General features: G+C 29.5%; 1 protein-coding gene and 1 long non-coding RNA gene across 2 annotated transcripts in view; one reads left to right on the forward strand and one right to left on the reverse strand.

Moving 5' to 3' along the window:
• Window positions 1–5964: 5964 nt before the first annotated feature.
• LOC143258043 (uncharacterized) lies at window positions 5965–7492 on the reverse strand. Its single transcript, XR_013032111.1, has 2 exons — window positions 7335–7492; window positions 5965–6472 (listed from the first exon to the last, which is right to left on the reverse strand). It is a non-coding gene; the product is annotated as an uncharacterized LOC143258043 (long non-coding RNA).
• Window positions 7493–7684: 192 nt separating this feature from the next.
• Window positions 7685–7885, forward strand: part of LOC143258044 (uncharacterized) — a 7858-nt gene continuing 7657 nt past the window's right edge. Inside the window, exon 1 of the mRNA XM_076517070.1 lies at window positions 7685–7754. The gene's annotated coding sequence lies outside the window, so the exon portion shown is untranslated. The remainder of the gene's footprint in view (window positions 7755–7885) is intronic.

Raw genomic sequence — 7885 nt, forward strand, 5'->3', positions numbered from 1 at the left:
CAATTTTACAACAATTTGGTTCGAAACTTGTTATATATCTTTGTTTATTTTATTTTGTAATACAAAAATAACAATTACCAGATTACATGTAATTTTTTGGTATATTTTAAATTTTTCCAACATGTTACAAAAGGTTGTATATGAAATCTTATTTCGAGTGAAATTAACATATTATGAACAGTTAAAACATAAATTAAAAAAGATACTTTTATAGTAAGGAAACAAATGTTTTAATAATGATTATTGAATATATGGAAAACAAAATCATTACATTAAAGTAATGTACATATATATATCAATGTTGTATTAGAGTACGAAGATGGATAAGATAATGATGAATGGAAATGTTCCAAGGAAAACGAAAACCTTTTTTCTTTAGCATGGTGGAAAATTTTATATATTGTAAATTGGTATTGTTTCTACGGAGTAGAGAGTGATTTAAATTATTATTTTAATGGAGTGAATCGATAGACACCACTTCTGGTTAGATTTTTAGACTGAGAATATCATAAGAAAAAATACGAGTTTCAAGATAAAACTTGCTAAATGTATGACCTCCAAGTGTATGTCTCTTCTTATCTGTGAACTGGAAGTAAGGAAATACGTGTATTTAGCAAAGTACATGTTAGAAAAGTGCTGATAAATTATCTATTATCTCGTGGCGTGCATCAAGGTTAAACTTAATGAACACAAGTGTTTTAGAGCGTCTGCCAGTATTACATGTGTGAACTTTACTACATCCATCACGTGGAGGTCCCGCATAGCCAGGTGGTTAAGGTACTCGATCGTAATCTGAGTGTCGAGGGTGCGATTTCCCGTCACACTTAACATACACGCTCTTTTAGCCGTGGGAGCGTTGTAAAGTTACGGTCAATCCCACTATTCGTTGGTAAAGGAATTGCTGAAGAGTTGGCGGTATGTGGTAATGACTAGCTGCCTTCACTCTAGTTTTACACTCCTAAATTAGGGATGGTTAACGCAGATGGTCCTCGTGTAGCTTTGCGCGAAATTCAAAACATACCTATGCCAATTGTGTAAAAAACGTAGTTAAGCACACAGAATATATTCATATGGATGCGATTAAAAACACGTCGTATTTATTTCTGTATGTACGTAATCACACAAGTTTAGAACGAATCACAAGTTCATCAAACAACTAGAAATGAAAATCAACTTCGATTATAAGTGTGATGATAGTTCATAAAAAAAACACGCCCAAATTGACTCCATATTATTAAACTGGCACCAGGCTCGTCAACTTTCCTTTAATGAACTAGCTATTCATGCACTACATTCCTATACTCTGTAGCTGTTTAGAATTTTAACAAGAACTTAAGTACTTCGCTGTATGTGCATAGAAATCACAGGATAGTATAGCACTTTATCAAGAAAAGACATTCTTGTCATGTTTCCTTGAAATAACGTTATTTTTTAACTAAAGGTAACATTTTAATACGTATCTTAGGTACAAAGTGAACTGGCCTATATTAAGATGTGTCTAACAATTATAATGATATATATACTCAAGGATAACTACTATTATCTTGGAAAACGCTTTCTAAAAACATCTTGGAAGAAACTACTGGGAATATTAAACAGCCAACCGTTCACGTTGTTAAAAGTGAATGATACGATTTTATTCGTTACCAATTAATATTTGAAATAATATTTTAAATCTAAACATCTTATTTTTCTGCGTAGTATCTATGATTATAATCTTTTCTTATGTTTGTTAAATTCTAGTAAATGTTGGACCTTAAATATTTTTAACCAACATTTACAAAGACCGAGGTTGGATGTATAAATGTACATAAATGCTTAAATATTAACTATTTTTCTATTTTTCGTGGTCATAATTCGTCAGTTTCTACATACTTAATAACTTTAACGCCAGATGTTAGTTATTGTTAGGATTGTTAATTTGACAATTTCTTCAAATAAATAAATTTATATTATTCAGTTTATTGTTGCCAAATAAAGGTGAAGAAACTGATCATGTATGGAAATGTTCTAAAAACATTTTTTGAAGTGTCAAATTCAGCCCAACAGTGGCTCATCGGTATGTCTGCGGACTTACAACGCTAAAAGCGGAGTTTCTATTTCCGTGGGGTGCAAAACAAGGAAAACTCATTGTGTAGCTTGTGCTTAATTCCAAACAATAACGTGCATACTTTTCTTATGAGAAAATAAACGCATCATCAATGTAAGAAGTTTATATTGAATTCTCTGATGAGAAATTTAGATCATCAGTGAATCAAGAGAGTTCATCGACAGTTAAAATATGAAATCAAAAGAAAATATCTCACCCGAAATATTAAAATTAAAGATTTAATTTAAATACAAATTAAGAGTAAAGAAATTGTTAGGACAGAGGTAGAGCGTTTGATAGACGATTAGGTAATATCATATCTTATGTATGAAGGTGTGTGGTTTACAAATTTTGTTATTTTTTCAATTTTTAACGATATAAAGAATATTCTTCAACATGAACAGAAATAGTGAATATAAATGTTTCTTTAAAATTCTACAACAAGAAATAACTTTATAAAGTAAGTTTCATTTTCACATCTATCTATTTATGTTGAAAATACGAAGCCAATAAAACATAAATTAAAATATTTTTTAGGGATGGATGTATATGGTTCTAGCCTTAATTACTGTCAAACACGTGGGTGAGTGTGATAACCAAATATCCACAACTACAATATTAATAATTTTAATGGAAAAGTGAGTGAGAAAATTGGACCAGTAATTGTGCTTTCTCGCATCATGTTTACTACTTTAGAGCCACAAGTTTCATATTTATACTTTAATGTAATTTAAATATGTTGTACTTTACTTTGAGACGTTTAAGTATTTTGTTGTAACTGTTGATAAAATTAATATTTCTTCCATGTATCACATAACAATTTTGTCAAAGTGTACTTTAAAAACACACTTTCAATATCCAAAGTTTGTGAAGATGTAACTGTATTTCACCAGTATTTCTATCCATATTAACATGAATTTCTTATGTTTATTAAATTAATGTAATTATTGGATCATATATATAAATTTATATTCTTCAGTACATTATTGCCAAATAAAAACGGAGAAACTGATCAAGTATGGAAATGTTCCAAAAACATCTTTTTTTCATGTTCAACTGATATATTTTCCTTATAAGACAATTTTTTTACATGTTCAAATTGGATATCTTCCTCATAAGAAAATTAAAGCATTATGAATGGTAAAAGTTTCAATTGACTTCTCTGACGTTGGTTGATCACGAGAATTCATCTATAGTTAAATTAGGAAATACAAAGAAAATAATTCAATTGTGATGTAAAATTAATATAAATGATTTATTTTAAATACAAATTAAGTAAAAGAAATTGTTATGATAGAGGTAGCGTCTTTAAGAGACGATCAGGGAATGTTATTTCTTATGTATGAGATTGTTTGGTTAACACAGTTTAATTTTCTCTCAGTTTTTAAAGACTAAAGAATATTCTTAAACCTTAACAGAGATATTGAATACCAATGTTTGTTTTAAATTGTACAAGAAATGATAATTCTTTGATGTAAGTTTCATTTTTCATAAATACCAATTTTTCTATAAAATATGAAGCTAATAAAACATAAATTAAAATAATTTTTAGGGCAGGATATATGTGTTTCTAGCGTTAATTACTGTGAACAAACCTTGACAAGTGCTTTAGTCAAAAATCCACAATTACAATATTAATAATTCTAAGGTAAAATTAGTAAGAAAATTATACCAGTACTGTCCCTCTCACATTAGTTTAACCACTTTAAAGCCACAAGTTTCATGTTTATATTTTTATATAATTTAAATAAGTTCTGTATTACTTTAAAGACGTTTAAGTATTTTGTTGTAGCTGTTGATAAAAGAAATATTTCTTCCACGTAACAGGTAACAATTTTGTGAAAATACACTTTAGAAACGCACTTTCAATATCCAAATTTTGTGAAAATGTAATTGTATTTCACTAGTATTTCTTTCCATAATAACATGAATTTCTATTGTAATACATGATATTTTTTATATGTATATATATCAATATATATAAATTTAACATTTTTCGAAATATTTTAAATAAAGATGTTAGAGCACTAACAACAGCTTTATTACAATAAACGTCGAACAAAACAAGGAGATATTTATCACTGTGGCGTTATTCAACACTAACTTCTTAAGAGATGTGGGATATTTGTAAACTGTGGATTAATCCAAAAGGGTGTTATATTTGAAGTAAAAATCATATTATTGTTTCCACTAGTTCATTTTGTTGTTGAAAGCATTATTTAACAGATGTTAACAGTTATCAGTGTGAATAGATAATTTTAATATCAAGATACTGTACATCTATCGAAAGATGGTATGTAAATTTAAAGCCAAAATTAAAGTTTTGTACAACGTGCATGATTTCATTTATGATTTAAATTCAACCTGAATAAATACTGAATAAATAAAGAAGTGGTCAGAGGGTTACACACATCTTTTGGTTTGAAATATTTTAAAGCTAAATAAACCTAGAACTTATTAAAGATGTCTCTGCTGTTGTTTTATTGCACGTGCCTATACTGCGGTAGATCGATATTTAATGCATTCTGCTAGCCAATCCGATTTTAGGTCTGTATATTTCTTTTAATGTAAGCAATAAAATGTAATTTCTTAAAATTTTGCATTGAAATAAATTAGTTTTATGATGTTGTAACATTATTTTCAATAATACAAGTAACAAAGTACGAAACTTTTATCTGTCTGAGCATCTGTAATAGTTCACTCGTTAACAAGTTTACATAAATATTTATATCTTTAATAAATTCAAAAGATATCATGTATGGCAACAACCAATATCCAGATGGACTATCGATGGAATTTTTTTGTTCTGAGTGGAACTTATTTCATCAGTGTCTTCATATTTTCTTTAAACAAGGATGTCTTTCCCCTTCTAGATTAATATGAGTGGTACTTAATACGTAACAGCAACTGGCAAGACATGTCTACTTGTTGACCAGTATTATTTCCAAAAGTAGATTACAGAACTGTTGCCAAAGTTATAACTTTTTGTTTGGGCACTGTCTTAATTTAACTTGTCGACTAATGAATTTCTAGCTTTTTGTGGTGTTGCAAATACAAATTAAAAAATTCATCAAGTAAAACCTATCAACTGCTCTGACACTGGATTACGAGTCGAACGTATTAACACACTTGGCCATGCCGGTTCAGTATGGTTAAGTAAGGGAGATACTGGAAAATATTTATATTTATGAGGGGGGGATTGCAAGGTGTTAATGTGTGGTAGTGAGTGCATTAATCCATATTCCAAGACTCCTCAAATTTACTAAAATACCATATCACTATTATTTTTTAAAGTGAACATACCCTCAGAGGTATTTGTTTCACCTCGAAAATCAAATCTTACAATGAATCTGATTTCAGTAACTATTGAACAAGATACTACAAACAACGAATCTACCTTATTTACATCCATGTTGACAGCATTACACCTTCATTTGGATAAATAATTTTTTGTAACGGCCTTAGTCAATTAGTTTATTTGTTTTTATGAGATATTAATTTATTTCAATTGTTGTATTCAATGTAATATATTATATCTTTGCAAAATATCACTTTGTATTTCCGAAACAGTTCCGATAAATAAGACAACGGATAAAGCATCCTTCTAGAACTTGTCATTTCAGTTTAGGTACTTAGTCTATAAGCACTGTGTGACTAATAGCTCTGAAAATAGCTAGACCAAGTGTTTGTGTTTTAAGTTTAGCACAAACCTACGAGAAGGCTATCTGTACAAGTCGTCTATTTTTCGTTTTTTACTAGGGGAAGGTAGTTAGTCAACAGAACTCTTAGCTAGCTCTTGGATTACTTTTAACTTATAATGGTATTGGCCGTCACATTATAATGCCCCTATAGACCATAGGAAAAGTATTTAAATATACTGCTCTGTTTATGTCAGTTTGTTTATTTTCATTCATTTAATAATTCATACATATCAATTCATAGAGTATTTAAACAACTTCAATAATCATGACAGTATATAACCCAATATATCAAAATAGCCTCATCATCATAAAATTACATAGCACGTGAAAGTGCTTTAACACAGATGAAGACTCAACACAATGAACAATCATACGACTCAGGGGCTCTTCGAAAGCTATGATTTGTTTAAAAAGAGCAACAGGAAATTTTTGATTAATTTTACAAAACTGAGAAACATCTCGTCTAATTTTGGGTGAAAAAGAAATGTCTAATAATTTTGTCTCATGTCTTCTTAGCACCGAAAGTAGTGAAGATATCCGTGGATTCTTTTCTCGCTCACAGATACTTTTTGGATCCTACGGGGATATTGTGAATATTTATCATACTGACAGTTCATTGGTGATTTACAATGATGAACGTAATGGATCAGCTCGAAGTTTCGTTTGCTTGAAGGAAACTGATCTGTTTAAATTTCAAAATGATTTTTTTAGAATCTCACCTTGTACAACAATACTAATCTTTACATGCCTTTATAATGTTAATACATACCCTACAGAATCTTCTACAATTTATTGAATAAGCTGGACTTTAACAATACACATTTAACAGTGTAAGTTACATGCATTTCTAAATATGTCCTTAACTGAAAGAAGTACAAATATTGCAGTAGATACATAAGTAATTCTAATTAAGTTTTTGCACCGTAACAGCTTTGTCGTCTAAATGTATTAACTGCTACAAAAATAATATTTATGACACACTGATATAATCCTATTCTTCATACAACGCAAGGTCTGACACATCCTAAAATATTGTGAGTACTCACCAAATATCACTTCACTGTGGTTAAGGAACATTGAATATATTAATAAAACTGTTCCACATACTGTATCATCACCAATACACCCTAAAAAATTACCACTTCTTGTGAACGTACAAAAACATCATCGCTAAAGATTCTGAGAGAAGAAAAATGTTGGGTACTTGTACTATCTTTACGGCCACATATTTTACAAAGAATAACCTATATTAACCGAAATAGACAATTTAAAAACTTTAAACGCTTGTATCCTTCCAAGCATATTACATATTACGTACTGAAGTGTGCTACTTTTTAATAATATTATGATTATCTACTTATTTATATTTGTTACTTGTTTTCATTCTCATCAACTTTGTTTTTTTTAATAGTTGACGCTGATAAAAAATAAAAGTTTGTTTTGGTTTATTTATCTTTGTTATAGACTACGTTACGAACTATTCCATGTATAATGTAGTATCTTTCAGTTTACTGTTTGATCACATTAAACACTTACACACGTACCTTGAATATACGGTTCTTGAATGTTAGATACCAGATATTTTGTCCAAAGAAAATGTTAATAAAAAAGATTGGGTGTTACAGAACTTTTTGGAAAGACATTGACCAGAATAAAAAACAAAGAAAACGATCGTCAAAGAACATAATCTCCGTTTTATCTGTGTGTGTGCTCCTTGTGGCTTTTCTCAAAAACGATGTTAATGGCCGATAGCATTCAGATATTTCCAGATGTTAATGGATAATTAACATTTAGAAGTCATCGGCTTCTTATTCCAACCCTGGAATGACTAGTAACGTTGTAGACCCGCATTATGATAGGCTTAGCGTTATCGTTTTATTTATATTATGGTATACTCTCTCAATTTTCGTCAAGAACTGTCCTAGTAAGTTCTCTCAACTGTAAAAAAGAAGGCTGCTTCTCTTGTAAGTAAATATAAATTGCTATTCACTTTTTCTAACGTCGTTTGTTTTCTACCAACTCGTCAAGTTTTTACTTCAGTTATAAATATTGAATTTCTTCACTGTTTTATATCTACATCGTTAGACTATTTAAT

The sequence above is a fragment of the Tachypleus tridentatus genome, chromosome 7 (genome assembly GCF_004210375.1).
Source record: "Tachypleus tridentatus isolate NWPU-2018 chromosome 7, ASM421037v1, whole genome shotgun sequence".
NCBI classification, from domain to species: Eukaryota; Metazoa; Arthropoda; class Merostomata; order Xiphosura; family Limulidae; genus Tachypleus; species Tachypleus tridentatus.